Consider the following 18,208-nt stretch of genomic DNA (forward strand, 5'->3'; position numbering starts at 1 on the left):
TTTTCTTTTTTGTGTTGGTCATCGCTCCAAAGCATGTAATGGGGATTGACTTATTTAGAAAAACTTTATTTTAATTGGAATTATCAAACCGTGTAAGAGAAATGAAATCCATGGTCGATATTTCGTGCATCAGCTTGCCGCCGAACTGAATGTATTCAAATAATAAGAAGAAGTTTTTCAACCGGAAAAAACATTATTAATATATTAGCTGCATTCGCTTCATCTTTAAAAGATAAGGAATTGCCTACGTACCCCGAAGTGGGGATCAAGCCAACCGTAGTTCGTACTACAAAAGAAAGATAAATGGAGTTCGGAGTCCCGTAAACTCCTGGGTGGGATCGTAACAGAGATTTAGCTGTAATAACGTTTCAAATGGGCTGCGTTCCACGAGTTTTTGATCCGTTCCCCGGCCATGGTTACGAGTTCGTAGACGCCTGGACGAACCGCTCTAGACACGAGGTATGGACCCTCCCATCGAGCGCCCAGCTTACCGGCGTTCACTTCCTTGGTGTTCTCGAAAACTTCTCTCAGAACTAGATCGCCTTCGTTGAAACGTCGCTAACGAACAGTCTTATTATAGTATCGAGCTGCTGCGTCTTGGTAATGTTGCACTTGAACTAAAGCTTTATCGCGCAACTCCTCGGCAAGGTCGTTGTGGTCGATCAGCATTTTGTCATTGAGTTCGGGATTATCGACCATCATAGTACGTTGAAGTGTCGGGACTCCTGCTTCGGCTGGGGCAAGTGCTTCGAGACCATATGCGAGAGAGAAGGGGGACAGTCCTGTGCTTCGCCGCGGGGTTGTGCGATATGACCATAGTACACCGTCCAAGTGGTCTGCCTATGCTCCCTTCCTTCGACCGAGTCGTTTCTTGAGTCCGTCGACGATCGACTTATTCGTGGCTTCAGCTTGACCATTACCTTGCGGGTACCAAGGAGTCGAAGTGCTGAGACGGATTTGCCACTTCGACAGGAAGCGTCTGGTGATCATCGAGGTGAATTGGGTGCCGTTGTCAGTGACAATCTCGTACGGAAGTCTGTGGCGACATATGATGTTCTTCCAGATGAAGTTGGTCACGTCTAGGGATTAGATCCTCGTGAAAGATTCTGCCTCCACCCATTTGGTGAAGTAATCGGTCAGCACCAGGACATACTTCTTGGATTTGGACGCCGGCAAAGGTCCTATGGCGTCCATGGCCCAGCGCATAAAAGGGTATGGAGCTGTCACGGTATATAGCAGTTCGGGCGGGACGTGTCGCATTGGTCCATGGCGCTGACAAGCTTCGCATTTGGCCGCGAAAGTTTCGCAATCGGCCATCATGGTAGGCCAATAGTGACCATTCTTTTTGATTTTAAGAGAGAGTGCGCGTCCGCCAGAATGGTTGCCGCCCTCGCCTTCATGCACCTCCATCATGATGCGTTCGGCTTCGTCCCGGGTAATGCAGGTAAGGAATACTCCTGACGCACTTCGGCGAAACAGCTCACCGTCCAAAAGGATATACCTGGCACTTCGGGCCTTCAGTCGTCGAGCTGCCCATCGGTCTGTCGGGACGATACCATCAGAGATGTAAAGATTGATCTCAAGTTGCCAATCCTCCGGAGGTTTGGCGACGTCCGTCATATCTTCTATTGGCTCATCGACTTCCATCGGGATTGTATCGTCGTTGATGACGGCAATCTGGCTGTCCGGATCAATGCTGGGAGCATCGATGCACTCAATTGGAATGGTACGTCGTAGCTCGGGGTCAGAGCGGTTTGCCAGGGCTGCGAGTGCGTCCGCTGATGCATTCTCGTTCCGTGGGATCTTTGTCAGAGAGAAAGACGCAAACTCCCCGGATAACGTGCGGACCAACTGTTGATATGCTCCCATTCGTTTGTTTTTGGCGTCGAATTCTCCACTGAATTGGCTGACTACGAGTTGGGAGTCGCAGTAGACCTGCAGGTGTTTGACTCCGAGTCCCCGGGCTAAACGGAGTCCCGCGAGAACGGCCTCGTATTTGGTTTCGTTGTTCGACGCTTTGAAGTTGAGCTTCAATGCTTGCTCAAGGATCTCACCGGTGGGGGATCGGAGGATGAGTCCCACCCCAGATCCGTGACTTGTTGACGAACCGTCGACGAACATTGTCCATTGTTCCACCGCGGGGGTGGGGTCGTCGAGCTCAGGCGATAGTTCGGTGATGAAGTCAACCAGAACTTGCGACTTCAGACTTGGTCGAGAACGGTATTCGATATCGTACTCGCTAAGTTCGACTGCCCACTTCGCCATGCGTCCGGATTGGAGAGGGCTATGGAGGACGGTTCGGAGTGGTTGGTCAGTAAGCACGACGATAGAGTGTGACTGAAAATAGGGGCGTAGTTTCCGTGCAGCGATGATCACCGCAAGGGCCAGTTTTTCCAGCGTGGGGTATCGTGATTCCGCGTCGTTAAGTGCTTTGCTCGTATAGAAGATGGGCTTTTGATCTCCGCGATCGTCTCGGACTAACACCCCACTGACTGCCGAGCTTGAAACCGAGACGTAGAGGTACAACGCCTCGCCGTCCTCCGGTTTGACTAACACTGGATGGCAAGTCAGATACTCCTTTAGCTGACGAAAGGCGACCTCGCATTCCTCGTCCCAATGGAAATCTCTATTTCCGCGAAGCAATTTGTAAAAGGGGAGGCACTTGTCTGTTGATCGGGCGATGAAACGATTCAGAGCGGCGATCCGGCCACTCAGGCGTTGTACTTCTCGCTTATTGGTCGGTGAGGGTAGTCCCAGGATGGCTTTAATCTGTTTAGGATTCGCCTCTATTCCCCGTTCAGTGACGATGTACCCCAAGAACTCTCCGGAGGTTACTCCGAACGTACATTTCGTTGGATTTAATTTCATCTGGAATTGATCCAAGATGTCAAAACACTCTGTCAGATGTTGGACGTGCTGTTCTGCGATCAAAGACTTGACCAGCATATCATCTATATAGACCTCCATAGTTTTGCCGAGCAGGTCTACGAACATCATGTTTACCAGGCGCTGGTAGGTTGCTCCGGCGTTTTTCAATCCGAACGGCATCACCTTGTAGCAGTAGGTGCCCCTATCTGTGATGAACGCCGTTTTCTCGCGGTCGGTCGGACTCATGGCGATCTGGTTGTACCCCGAGAATGCATCCATAAATGAAAGCAGTTGGTTGCCGGTCGTAGCTTCGACGAGACGGTCTATGTGCGGCAGAAGGAAGCTGTCCTTAGGACATGCTTTGTTGAGATCGGTGAAGTCCACGCAGACTCTCCACTTCCCGTTTTTCTTTTTGACCACCACCGGGTTAGCCAACCAATCAGGGTACTGGACTTCCACTATTTGATCTGCCTTGAGTAGTCGTTCGACTTCGTCTTGGACCGCCTTGACTCGATCCGGGCCCAAACGCCTGCGTTTCTGTCTGACCAGCTTGAATGTGGGGTCGATGTTGAGCCTATGGCACATGACTTCGGGGCTTATCCCGACCATATCTTTTGTTGACCAGGCGAATGTGGAAGCTCGAGACTGCAGAAAAGCGATCAGCTTCGTCTTTATGCGTTCATCGAGTTCGGACCCGATGCCGACGGTCCGCGAGGGGTCGGAGGGGTCTATATTGACCTGTATGATTCGACACTCCGGAGATTTGAAGCGATCCCGCTCCGGCTTGTGGGGACCGGTAAGACGGTCCCCGCTCTGTAATTGCTATGCGTTCTCCGCCGTCCTCTGCTTTTTTTCGATAACAGAGCACACTCGGGCTACCCTTTGGTCGCCATAAAGTGTGCAAATTCCTGTGCTGGTCGGGAATTTGAGGCAGAGGTGATAGGTCGACGGTACGGCTTGCATCGAATATATCCATGGTACCCCCAAAATGGCGTTGTAGATCGGAGGTGCATCAATGACTGCGAACTTAGTCTTCCGGGTCACTCCGCCAGCTCGTACTTGTAGCTTTACGTCGCCCATTGACATCTTAGCGACCCCATCATAGCCCGTCAGCGTTCGAGTTTCGGGTTTCAGTTGGTCTGGTGTGACGCTCATTTTTTCTAACGTTTGCCAGCATAGTACATTGACGGTGCTCCCGGTGTCGATCAGGACTCGTTCGACGTTGAAGTCGCCCATTGTGACCTCGATAACCAAGGGGTCCGAATGGGGATGTTGGATTCCTTTAGCGTCCTCCGAAGTGAATGATATCGGGTCCGAGCAGAGTGAAGGTTCGCTCGGAGCTGTTCGAAGGGTGCACACTTGTCGTGCCCTCTTCTTTAATGCGCGGACGGAGTCTGCGCAGTCCTCCGGTGGACCAAGTATCATGGTTATTCGTCCTCGAGGAGGGGAATTGGCCCGCTCCGGGTTTTGCCCCCTCTGCCGCTTGGGAGGGCCGGGCAGTTTGTCTGCTTGGGGCGCCTCCTCTTGGAGGTTCACGAATGCTTGGTTGACCGGCTGTTGGACTGCGTTAGGTGGTGCGTTGTAGCCTCGTCCGCCACCCGCACCGCGGCCTCCGTTAGATCGTCCGCCGCGCCATCCCCCACGGCGACCTCTGCCTCCGCGAACGCTTTTTGGCTGAAAGACAGCGTCGACTTCGCCAGAGAGATACTTCCTGTACAAATAATTCTTCAGGTGGACGCATTCATGTGTGGAGTGACCGGGGGTCATGTGAAAGTCGCAGTAAAGTTCCTTCGGGTCGGACGGCTGCTTGTCTTGTTCATGCGCCTCGGAGACTGCGTGGATGATGCGTTTTTTTCGATCTTGAGGTTCGTGGTGCTTGCGGGGTTCGTGATGTTCGACCCGGTTTTTAACCTTCGGGGGATGCGTCGATTGTTCGTCGTTAGTTTCGCGGCTATTTGGGCCTCTTCTTCCTCATCGAGCGCGAATCTGGAAGCTCGATGCAGTGTGTCATCAAGGTCTTTGGGTTCCCGGATATTGAGGTTCTTTCGTAATGGTGATCCAGGGATCAGGCCCTTCCTGAAGGCTGCCATTGCAGCGTCCTCCGGGACGTTGACCTTTGTTAGCTTCTCCTTGAATCTGTTCAAGAAGCTGGCGATGGGCTCTCCTCGTTCTTGGGCCATCTCCCAGAGATCCGAACTTGTCACGCCTCGTTCGATGAGGATTCGGTAATTCTTGAGGAAAACCTTGGACAACTGGTCGAAGTTGTCGATTGAGTTCGGCTCGAGCCTTGTGAACCATACCAAGGCAGGGCCGGAGAGGCTATCGATGAATAGCTGACAGCAACCGGCGTCCCTTTGTTCGTCGGTGAATCGTGCTTTAGACATGGTTGCCATGAAGGACGTCATGAACTGGACCGGATCTTTGTCTCCCTGGTAGATTGGAAGTTTCAGCTTGACGTTCGGTACGGCAGCTCGCGTTATCCGTTGAGTGAAGGGCGACTGCCGAGTCACCTCGACAATTCTATCAATCTCCGGAGCCGTGCTGATAGCCCGATGGAGGTGTGTGTTCATGCCGCTAATTTGCGACTTGATTTCTTCGAGTTCGAAGCAAGGTCCGGGGTTTGTGAGACGGGGGACCGGGGCGGCCGAGCTCTCGTGTATCCGTGAATTCGGTCGTCGGTCGAATACTCGACGTGGTGTGAGGGGGGAGATTCCTCCTGTCGAATTGTGCGTCCGAAAAGTCGAGACGACGAGTGAGACCGCCCAAGTTNTGATGGGTTTGTCTGGGTCACTACGGCGTCGACCCTGCGATTGGTATCGGAGATCATCTGGTAAATCTCTTTCGTCATGGAGCCGAACAAGATCTTGAAATCCTCCATGGAGATGACCTGCGGGTTCTGGACCGCCGGTGTGGCATGAACAGGGAGATCTCCGTTCTGTGCGTCGAGCTGCTGCTCCGTGACGCGCGCATCCTCCTCGTTGCGGTGTTGTTCACCGGTGAGCTCTGTGTCGAGGTTGACTAGCTCTACTTGAGTTCGCCCCGCTCCCTGGCTGGTCTCCCCTTCGGATCTGATCCCGACTGGGAGTTCGGCGGAGGTTTCGGCCGGGTTTGTCGTTGCGTTGACGCGCTGACGAGAGTACACGGCGATGGCCGGCCTGGTCGAAACGCCACCTCGTGTTGCGACGTCATCCTGAGTGGATGCGACGCCTGTGAGATCGAGCATGCTGGAGGTTGTGCGGTTTGCTTCGGGGATTTCGTTGATGATGGAAGACATTATTGTCGGGCTAGAGAGTAAGTTTTCTAGAGACGATTTGCGTCCCCACAGACGGCGCCAATTGTAGAAACTAGGTTTCACAAATGAATTTGTTAGAGGAGGGAAACAAATTCAATAGAGTTATATCTCTAGAAAACAGATCTAAGCCTTCGAGTTAAAGTAAAGAGGTAGAACTCAAAGGAATTAGGGTTTATTGCCAAGAACAAAGGGAGAACTCGATTATTGTATTTGATTTCCGATGCCTTACAATGGAGAAATCTCTCCTTCTTTATACATGTTCTAAAATTACAATATATATTCACTTTCCTTATCGGACGAAGTGAGATATGGAAAACTGCCTCATTCCTTCATTCGGCCGCCGTGCCGAAGTGGAAGTCGGCTCCTTCTTCTTCAAGGCGACACTTTGGCCGAACTGACTTCTTGTTGACCTAATCGAGCCCTTAACCGGTTTCCCGGTTAACTAATCAATTAGTATTTCTGGTTTAGCTCGGTATGTCGGGGGTGCTGAATCCCGCACCAACAATTACCATTGTTCAATTAATCTCAGAGACCAATATGAATTCAAGTGCTTCAGATCTGGTGGGACAAACGAAAGCAAGCGAGTTAAGGAGGATGGAGGAGAGACTCACCGACCGGCGAATGAGGAGAGAGCAGATCCAGTGAGATGAAGAAATCGACAATAATCGGTGTAAGCGGTGGTGACATGATGACGAACGTAGACAACTTTTTTCATGAGACGGCGGCGATCCTTACATCACCGTACATAATCTTCATTATTGAGCTTGGACGCCACACATCCATGGCTGGGCTTATACTTCTCCTTCAGGTTTCTTCTACGTCACGGTGGCCGGTGAAGCTTACGTCGGCTCTGTATATTTCAAAACAGAATCTTAGAGTAAGAAAAAAAAAAAAAGATACATAGTTGTTTCTAAATTTTGCCACTACACAGAATTCAGACATAAACAACAAAACTGAATTGGGGTTCATGAACCTATAATGGTCATGATCTTCTGATTTTGGTTATCACTGTTTTGAGATTTCTGAATATTTAGGAAATCATTCCTAAAATTCAACGATGTGTCCCTAAATATTAGGAATTCTTTCCTAAATTTTTAAAAATGAGTTTTTGAAATCTTTTAATTTATGTTTTACCTTAATGTATTACATATTACATCATTTAGTGGTGGATATTTGATTTTTTTTTGTGCACATCCTGAAATTTTATGTATATATAAGACTAACTATTTGATTTTGTATCTTCTTAAATATTAATGAAGACTGTCATGAATTATAAGGTGTCTTTCCTAAATATATATTTATTTTTATGTTAATGACGAAAGAAAAGCTTGGCGTATTGGTTACATAATCTAATACATGATCAAAAGTCATGTGCTCAATTCTTGCAAGGTGGTTATCTCCTATTTTTCTTTTTATTTTTATCATTTCAAAAAGATATTCAAATTTTTTATGAATGTCATCCTGAATTTTAAGGAGTCCTTCTTAAATATTATTGAATCATTTCGAAAATAAATCTGTGTTTCTAAAAAATAAACATGTGCATATCATAGAGGACACAATACAGAGAAAAAAGACAATATGATTTTATGAACATCAAATTCAAATTATTTCACAAAATGCACTATCCAACAATTATTTTTAACACAAAATCCTAACATCTAAATCTGAAAACAAAAAAATATATTTTCTTCTTAAATAAAAGCCAAAGAATATCTTTAGGCTCTTCCTTGTCTTGAGCCGGATCTTAGGCAATGAGAATGTCGTTGTTGGAAAAAATCTCCCATGTCCTATGATAAAAATTGAAATCATTAAAATATGTTCAGGAAAGATTTCATGAATTTGATGAAATATTTCCTGAATTTGAATAAATCTTTTTACAGTCTCTTTTTAATGTTTTGCCTCAAATCTATCACAAATTACTTTTATACTAGTTTTCTCCAAAAAAGTGTTTCATATATATACACTAGCAATTGACCCGCGCTACGCGCGAGAGTTAGATGAAGGTGTATTTGGGGGTTTTGTTGTGTATATTATTTTTTGGTTATGTAAATCATCTTTATGTCTGTTTTTGTATTTGATTTGGGTGCTTATGTTTGTTGGATACTTTTTTAAAAAAATAGGTTTCGCAGTAAGTATTATTTAGTGTGTTTTTTTCTTTTCAAAATTTGAGATAATCTTCTGTGTTTTTAAAATGTTTTTTAAATAATTATGATGAGAAGTTAACATTGTGTATTTAAATTTGTTGTTTTGCTGTAGTAGTTTAGCTGTGATTAATGTATTATTATTTGTCATTTTGTCATTGTCTAGTATTTGGCCTGTGCTTGGCGGAGGCGTTTAATTAGAGTGTGATATGTGTTTTTTTGTGGATATTTATAAAGTGTTTTATTATTTTCTCTTTATATCTTGGTTGCTATTTTTTTGGTAGTTATTTAAGTTGCATATTTGTAGATTATGATGTATAAGTTGATTTCTAGATGTAATTGTTTTTTTGCATTGTTTTTTTTTCCCTGTTATCCGTTTGTTTTTTTGTGATTGTGTTACAAAGTTTGTAAGTTAGTAATTTTTTATAAGTTTTTTAATTTACTTACATTCGGATATATATATATATATATATATTTCCTTACATTGATTGGGTCCAAATATCCGTTTTGGCCTTTAAATGTAGTGGTGTTTAGGGTCTAGATTGGGTTTTATCGATTTGAGGATGTATTTGTCCTTTTGGGAAATAGCTCGTGTCTTGTAGTTGTGTTTTTTTTTCTTTGTCGTAGATCGGTTGTTGGACGGAATGGTGTGTATCAATATTTCGATCCAAAGGATAATAGTAGGCTTGTAGATCTTATTTTGATGGTCGTTCTTCGTTTTGAAGCATTCATTGTGTCGATACAGAAAACTTTAATTTTTGGCGCCTTTGGGAAGGTTTTGTCTTACCTTTGAATCGGTGGTGGATAATTAGTGCTCTCCTGGTTAGTTTGTTGACCGTCTGTGTTAACTGGTTTTCCCATGTGTACATTTCATTCTCTAATTAAGTAATCGACTCTTTTAAGAAGGTGGCTGTAAATTTAGTTTCATTAGGACCATCTTAGTATTTGGCTGGATTTACTCTGTTTTCTGATTTTCTCGTTTCATTTTTTTTTGTTTTTTGTGGATTTTTGTTTGTGTATGTATTGCTTCTGAAAATACTACTGGTTATGCTGTTTTTTGCTACTTTTCGGGAGCATTGGCTTTGGCTCGATTTCATTTACAAATCTTTTTTGAGTGTCTCTTTTGTGGTTTGTTAGTGTCTGCATCTCTTACCTTTTTTTTTAGTTTGGTGATAGATGTGTCAACAGGTGCCAAATTAGGTTTACTTTGTTTTAGTTTCGTTACCTTCATCCTGTTTTTTTTTTTCTTGATTCCCCTATTTCGATCGGTCTTCCCTTTTGTACTTTTGCGACCTTGCTTTTGTTTACTGTATTTTTCTTTGAAGTTGTTCTTTGTGCATAACAATTTTATATCTTATAGGTAAACACCATTTTGCTAATATCTTTATCCTCCTGTTTATAGTTGTTCGTAATATCTGTTGACTTATGTTGGCATGTTGCGCTATTGTTTTTAATAAGTTGTTTCCTTTTTTTTTGTATTTTCAATTGTTTGAGATTGGACACATCGACATAACATTTGAATAAAATAACTTGTAAAGAACTCTTACATTGGAAATATAGGTCATTATTAAAGGATGACAGCAGTCATAAACCATATTGTTGATCGTTTAGCTAAAAGAAGAAGACAAATTTGACCATTTGTTTGTAGTAGTAGCAATGAGGGCATCTATTTTCCATGTGATGATGGTTGGTTGAACTTCTCTCAATGTAGTGAAGTAGCATTGTAGTTTTTGCACATTGATTTTGTGTAAGGACTTCTTGTTATTTTTCCAGCATTGATCACCCTTTGCTTTATTTTCTTTCCAGCCTAGTTTATCCACCCACAATTGGCCTTCCTCAGTATCACCCCTGCATAACTTCACAATCCCGTAAAGGTAAATACCGTTTGCATAATTACCTTCTGCTGCCTTTTTCAAGTGTTCCAAACCTTCTTTTGTGTTGTTGTTGTGAGAACACTCATGGATTCCTTTGATGTAGTGTGCCTCCACATTTCCACTTGAAATGCAATTTTCTATTAGATCTTGGTACTTGCTTATTGTTGCTAGTGGATGCATTGCTAGTGGTCTTAGGTTGATATTCTTGTAAACTCGATGATCTTGGGCTGCCTTTGCAAGGTCTGGTGATGCTATCAAAATATGCCTAACCATTTTTCGTGAAATCCGAGCAGCTCTTGAGATGATATTTCCGAGCACGTCATTTGGTAGTTCGTCAAGTGAGTAGGGTGTGTTTCATTGCATTTTTCGGAAGTTGGAGAGTATATTTTGCTACTATTTTTTCTTTTGTCCTTTATAGAGTCGACGTTTGTTGCAGTTACGTTTGTGTGTGTTTAAAATATTAATGTCGACCTGCCACTATTTGGTTTAACTGGGACCTTTGATATTGACGTCGTTATGAGTTCTACTCGTTACCTTCTTAATCATTAATTTGGGACTTCATTGTATGAGTTATTTGGTTTAGTGGGGTTTGATTTTAATTTTTGATCCTTTTATATTCTCTAACGTTTTAAAATTATGGACATTTATAACTTTTTAAAGGAAATTACAATGGGAATACATATGTCCTACATGGAATACAATTTGTTATTTATATTTTTGATAAATAAGAAGTGTGGTTGAATTATTTTTCTAGATTGGTATAAACATATTTGGACCTCATTTAAAGTTTTAGGGGCTGTTATTGGAGAGGTGATTTCTAAATCTATATGGAATTGTAAATTCCAAAAATCAAAACACATGGATTTTGAAATAACATGTTTTATCCTTGGATTTGAATCCTTCTATTTTACACTTTCAAATCCCTACAAATCCATTTAAAACATACTGTGGATTTTGAAATCCAAAAACAAATCATTAAATAAATAACATGGGATTTTAACAAGTATTTGTAAATCATAGAACCAATAACACAGAATTTTGATAAGTATTTTAAAATCAATGATTGAATAACACATGATTTTTGTTTGGATTTCCAAATCCATTCAAATCATGGAACCAATAACCCCCTCTTAGTCTATTCTTTGTTTCCCTCCGCTGTCTGTTTAGAATGCGTTTCTATTTGAGTGTCTGACCCCTCTTATTCTTTATAATTTTTTCCCTTTATTTGTTTAATGTGTGTTATGGGTTTTTTAGTTTTTTTTGGCTTAATTTGTGTTGGAAATATTTTTCCTTTCAAATAGTGGTAATTAATTTCGGACTTCAAATTTAGAGTATATTCTTATCCGAAAAAGGACATTATTTTAGATATATTGGCTGTTGAAATTAAACTCTCTTTCTTTCTTTAAATTTCTTTTTAATTATTTGAAAGGGTGTTTTATTTAATTAAATTGTAATGGGTAAATTATTTTTTGTTTTTTTTCCCCTGTTAAATTGTCTATTGTGTAATCACTAATGATAAAGGGTTTTTGTGAAGAGAATAAGACAATGTAGTTGTAACAATGGCGTATATTGTTTATTTTTTATTCTTTTCTTAAAGATCTGTTGTCCTACATATTGGACAATTTCTCCTCGCATATAGCCAAGTGACAATACATTGATGGTGGTAGATATGGCGAAGAATGACTGGCTTACCAGTTACCAGGAAAATGATTCCAGAGATCCACCGGTTTGGAAAGGTAAAATGGTAATTTTTTTACATTCTTTATTTTAGATATAATTAAGTATAATACACATAATTAAAGTTAATACAACTTTTTAGTCAATTGATCTTAAGTTCATAACTCCAGAAACTTCACAATGTTGTGGTACGTAACATCAACATCACAACTTTGTTGTTTCTAACACGTCTAGTATCATATGGAGATGCAATATTATACATGAACACATATCTTACGATCAAAATGGACATATTCATATTACTCGAAAATAGAGAACGTAAATAGTCCTAAATCAAAGCCCGAGTCATTTAATAAAAACAAATTAAAACAGAAGCCCATTCCAAAGTAAAGAAGTAAAAAACCACTTTCAGTTGATGATATATTGACTTAATTATGTGTATCAATGGTGAGTTTTGAGAACCTTGTCAAGTAACTGAGGATTTGCAAACCGGACATGCTTTAATCCGTCCTAGTCACGGATCAATACACTGCAGAATTATAAACAATTGTTGATTTTCCGAATTTCTCATCTTATAAGGGGGTTTTGATTCAAATCAGTAAGAAACCTTACATCTTTAAGGAATTTGTGCAAACAGGGGAGATGACGTATGGTGTCTCCGATCGTCGGACAAATAACACAAGTTTCTTCAAACTTATCAGTCTGCATATTATCACCCACATATAACGCCAAAGAGAAAGCTTTTTAGTAAACAAAATTTCGATATGAAAAAACTGTGTTGTACAAGTGAACCTTTTAGCTTACCTGAACTGTAGACTCTGGTAAGTCGTTAATGCGTTGAGTAGAAGCGCCGCCATGTGAATGGTTGGTTTCATCAAGAGCTAGCAGCATTTCGTAATCAGCTCTGCATCAAAATTGGTTTAAACGATCTATATCGAAGAATCATAGTAAAATAAGGAGACAAATATACAAGATACCATATGAAGAAGATTCCTATTGTTAATAGCATTCTCTAGTCCCTCCAAAAAAATCCAATCTCTGCTACATTTAAAAGGGGTAAAGGATTATTAGATTTAATACTTAATAAAACATCAGCGAAATTAGGGATATAAACATGGTTAAAAGAGTACCTCGTCAAAGCTCATATCATTTGAAAAACTGATATTCATAGCTCCGTCTAAAAAACCAGGTGCACGATCTAAACGACGACCTCGACCCCGTGGTGGTGCTCTAACAGGAGCACGAGCCTGTGGAGGATTCAATCGCCTACTTGAAGAATGTTGTTGTAGTCGTGCTTCCAGGCGGCTTCTCCCACCAGGGTTTGCATTAAAACAGCGGGTAAGCTATTCAAAATGAGCCTAAAGCCAAGTGCAACTTTTGAAAAGAACTCATCAATGTTTGAGAATGTTTAGTCTCGCCTCTAAACACAGCAAATCGAAAGAACCAGATTAAAAAATGCCAACACAGAAACATTGATCACCCTTGGATGACAGTACTCTGCAAAACAATTGACAATTAGATAAAGTTAACTAAAACGGAAAAAAAGATAAGGAAAACTAAAGATGATTTATACCTTCTCATCAATGAGTAGGAAATCAACGCCCATGAGTTGGCCACCTTTTTTAACGTTACGGGCAGGCCAATGACGAAGCATCCTTCCGACGATCTGTTGGTGAAGACGACCAGCTTTGAGATTTGCGAATGAAACGAAGGTGGAATCCATGTTATTCAAGAGTAAAGTAAGAGAGAAAGTACAATCTTAGAAGCATGATATTGTAAGCAACAACATTATATAGGACTAAAACTTACGGCAATTGAAGAAAGCGTAGTGGGTGTTGAATGAAAACAGAGATCATCGACGCTCATGAATGGCCATTAAACACGAAACCGTTACTATGGAGAAGAAAGACAGGAGAGGCAGTGAAAGGGTGTGGAGTGGCGACCATTAATTTGAGATCGATGGTAAACTTAATCTAGAAGGGGAGGGACGGTTGAGGTCGCAACTCGGAGAACGGCTGAATGGAGGATAGGAAAGGTTCAAAAAATGGACCTTTAAAAGTTTAGGCCCAAGAATAGAAGAAAAGTGAAATTGGATAACTTCTGAAATTAGGCCTCTTAACCAGAAAGAGGTGATGATGTGGCAGCTACACTTCTGAAATTAGGAAACTACACTTTATATATATATATATATATATATATATTTATTTGTGACTATCCCACCAACATGAATACATACGTTTGGAACTCTTCTTTGCCGCAATCTCCTTTTCTTTCTTTTTTTTTCTAAGAGCAAAAACAAACAGACAACAAAGGATATTTACACCAAACTTCTCTGTCTGTTTACACTCAAGCTCTCACAACTTCTCTAACAAATTACCTGAAAAAAATGAATAGTGATAGAAATAAAATTAGAGAAATGTCAAAAGGAAACAATAGACAAATTAACAAGTCTCAAAACCATAATCAAAGAGAATGGCCAAACTAAAGCAACCTAATTTCGAATGACTAAACATGGTGTCCACGATTGTGATTTTCTATGATTTGATTACCACAACAATGGTCTCATGCGATAAAAAGCGAGAGTATAAACACACTTCGAGTCAGGAAAAATCAGAGGATCACGTTGTAAGATGTCGATTACAGTGCATAACATTAGCCAAAATTGTAATCCGAGATCTCCAAAATCACAATCCAACAACTATCAAATGAATCTAGAAATCACTGAAATCGAGCTCTTAGTTCTTACCAAAAATGATGTAACAATTAAAACTTTTTTCCCCAACGTTAACATTTAACACCCAATTTTAGAGATAGTTAATCCCCAATTTAGCAAAGGACACACCGTGAGAATTTTCCCACAAATCAATCACACCCTAAGTTTCAATCAGACAAATCAAAATCTCCAGAAACCACAATTGTGAGCATCAAGAGAGTAGCTTACCTTGAGCTTTAGAATCGAGATCGAAGATGCATGATCTCAAATCTCTCTTTTTTCTTTGTTTTCAATTGAATCATACAATCATTGCTTTCTACTTCGACGAGACCGGTATACCGGCGACGTGAATCTGGTAAGGCGAAGAGAATGCAAAACGATTGTGTTTTACTGTTTTAGAGAAGAAATAATAATTAAATTATATTAATTAATTAATTAAATTTAAAAGGTGCTATTTGTGGAACTTTATACATGTGGTTTTACACGTCCAAAAAAAAACATATTTTTGTGCTCCTTTTAAAAATGTAACAAAAAATAATTATAAAAAAACCTTACAAAACTAACCTAGTATATATAATTTTGTTTCTTTTCCAAAGAAACTTATTGTTTACAAGTGTTTCATACCGAGACATCTATCTTCCAATTAGAAACATAATCTCTGCATTTGGAAACTCCTATTTGAACCAGAAACATTCCTTTTTCTTCATCTTTCAGTTTTGCTCAATTTTTCATTTCTTCCTTTCTTTTATTTTTTTTTTATTTTTTTTTTATCTAACTTTTTTTCCCAGATCTCAACGCTCAAAGATACACTCTAAGACAAAGGATCTTGTACACTTTGGTTGTTTGGGAGATTTTGACTATGATTCATTGAAGGCATATTTTAAGTTCATGACCCATTTTACACTTGTCCAAGTTAGTACCGCCAACAAAGGCGACATGGTCATCATCTAGTTATTTAAAAATTGGTTGACAATTATTAGACATTTTCAAAATACTCATCTACGAGGGTAACACAACCCTCGAAGATTCAACGCTCATCATAGAATTTCAATTTTTTTTTTTCTCTCTTTCCAAGTTTTTCTTCAGTTCTTCTGATATTGACTTTACGTGTATGTGAATTCTTGTTAATTTTCATAATTATGTTTGTGTGTATATGCTCAAGTTTCTCGAGTCAAACCATTTTGTCCATTACAAAATTAACAAGCTGAATCATATCGCATCTTATAGAAGGAATTGATCCAATATCTTTCTTTTGGAAACAGTATACATCCTAGTTTTTGTTTTGGTAACCATACTTGTCTTTATGATAGGCATGCGAGTAGTTAGTATATGTATAAATAAGATCTTTGACCATTTGCTAGTTGAGAGAGCCTCTGGCTTAAGGAGAGATTAGGGACTCTAAATTGCAAACCTTATAGTGTATTTTCTTGACTGTTGAGTAATATAAAGAGAGATAAATTAAGATCATTGATCATACGGTCTTTACCATTTAACTCTCTTTTCTTAGATAGCCAATTCTTGATTTAAAACGTAACTGTTTGTTGTGTCTATACTCTATATTACTTGTTTATATATACATTTCCATAATTAAGCTGCTAGCTAGAATCTTACTCTTCACAAATGTTTATTGGCACTTAATACTTATACAAATGTTTATATGTCATTGTGCATGCATAAAGTTTGATACAAACTGTTTATTTATTGTGTCTGAACTATATCTATTAATGTTATCAATAAGTTTGAGAAGCTGCTCAAATATGTTTTTTTATATATACTAGGATAGTACTCGCGCTACGCCACAAGATTGTTTTATGTTTTGTTTTTATTTTTATTATTTTTGGATAATTTTATATGTGTTTGTAATTAAAAAATCGTTATTAATATAGTTTTTGACAATTTTCATTGGAAATATTTTTGGTTTTAGGTTTTTTTCTATTTATGTGTTGCTAGGTTGGTACATGCGCTATGTTGTGGGATTGGTTTTTTTATTTTATTTTGTTATATATATTTTTTCGATTTCATAATTTAATATGTTATTTGGAATCCATTCATAAGTTTTTGATAATTTCAATAGTAATTTCTTTTGTTATTATTATTTACATCATCATGAGTTTTTTATTTCATAAATTTAGTTTTTGAATATATTTTAAATTTATTACCAAATAAGTTTAGGGATTACAAACCATTAATTCTTGATTTTTTTTCTCACTCACAAACCCTGTAGAACAGAACATGGTGTTGAGAACCTAGTTCTTGAGAAGGCATAAAAAAAAAAAAAAGACAACTCATTGTAACACTCTCGTTCATTACAGTACAACACACTCTTTCAATAAACAACAAATCCCCAAATCTTCCTCCAAATAAGGGCGTCACTACAAACAAGCAATAAAGAATGCTAAACTAATCACTTAAGGGTTCTTCACAAATCCTCATTGATGTCTTTGACATTCTGCGATCAAGAGCATAATCTGCGAAGTGTGAATAACCAAGGACGCGAGCTAATCTATGGCGTGACTAAACATACAGAGACGAGAATAATAAAAAGTTAACTTATTAAAATGTGCAGCACGCTTCTGTCAAGGGTTTCTAGAATGGACACAAGTACCAATCTTTGGAACACTGGAATATTGGCATCTCCACATCTCTTTCCATATGCCACCCCTAGTCTTCCTTGTCTTGGTTATCTGCAAAGTTTAAAACAAGAGCAAAAACTTTTTCAAAGACAGATTCTAATGCATTGGCCTAGACATAGAGAGTGATGTTGAAATTATTCCTAGTTATTAGAAAAGCCAGTATTAAGAATTGGCAAGTAACTGCCACATTTTCTGTGGCATGGAAATCAACAAGGACATGGAAATTCATACCTTGCACAACTCTAGAATAGCTGCAACGTGACAAATTTCCAAGGTGAACTTAAATTCTTTATTTTGGGTTTTTTCCAAGCAGAAAGAAAACAAAACCTAATGAACCAAAATCATGCATCCAAGAATAATTGGGGAAAAACATGATAATATGTGTAATTGGGAAGCTTAGTTGACGGATTGATAATAGTAAATGCACATTACATACAAAATATTCTGTTTCGAGCATCTTTCAATGGAGAAGTTAAACCATGCCTGTGTTCAACCATGTCGTTGGAATCGAGGTTCATTTCCATGTAAACCCTCCTAGAAGCACCAAAACCAATTAATTTCCCATTCCTACACCCAATCGACGGTGGTTCTTCCTTTCTAGGAGCAGGAAGTCCAGGACGCGACTTTGTCGAGAGGCCGATATGAGAGCTACAAATACTTGAGTTAATCTTCCCGACGAATCCGCTAAGACCTCTGCCGCTACTACCATCTTCTCCGGCTAAAGAAGAAATCAATACTAAAATTGGGCGATAGAAAGAAGAAGAAATCGATCGGTAGAAAGAAGAAGAAATAAATGGGTCCCTCTTGGCAAAAAAAAAGATGAGTTGTATTATTGTTATAATTTAATTGGTTACAAATTTTTTCTGATGTGTCAGTCTCTGCTTCAATACAAAAGCTGAGCTGTCATCACCTGGTGAGAAACCAAGAAGTTTTAATGTATTGATAGCTGTTTGTTCATATTTCGTCTTCTGCATACAATTACAGTTAAGTTAGCCCGTGTGGGGGAAGAG

General features: G+C 39.9%; 1 long non-coding RNA gene across 1 annotated transcript; it reads right to left on the bottom strand.

Moving 5' to 3' along the window:
• On the bottom strand, positions 12,082–14,942 carry LOC104777738. Its single transcript, XR_766327.2, has 8 exons — positions 14,794–14,942; positions 13,662–14,229; positions 13,426–13,538; positions 12,983–13,349; positions 12,830–12,890; positions 12,657–12,756; positions 12,465–12,554; positions 12,082–12,381 (listed from the first exon to the last, which is right to left on the bottom strand). It is a non-coding gene; the product is annotated as an uncharacterized LOC104777738 (long non-coding RNA).

Source organism: Camelina sativa, chromosome 3 (genome assembly GCF_000633955.1).
Source record: "Camelina sativa cultivar DH55 chromosome 3, Cs, whole genome shotgun sequence".
Taxonomy (NCBI): domain Eukaryota; kingdom Viridiplantae; phylum Streptophyta; class Magnoliopsida; order Brassicales; family Brassicaceae; genus Camelina; species Camelina sativa.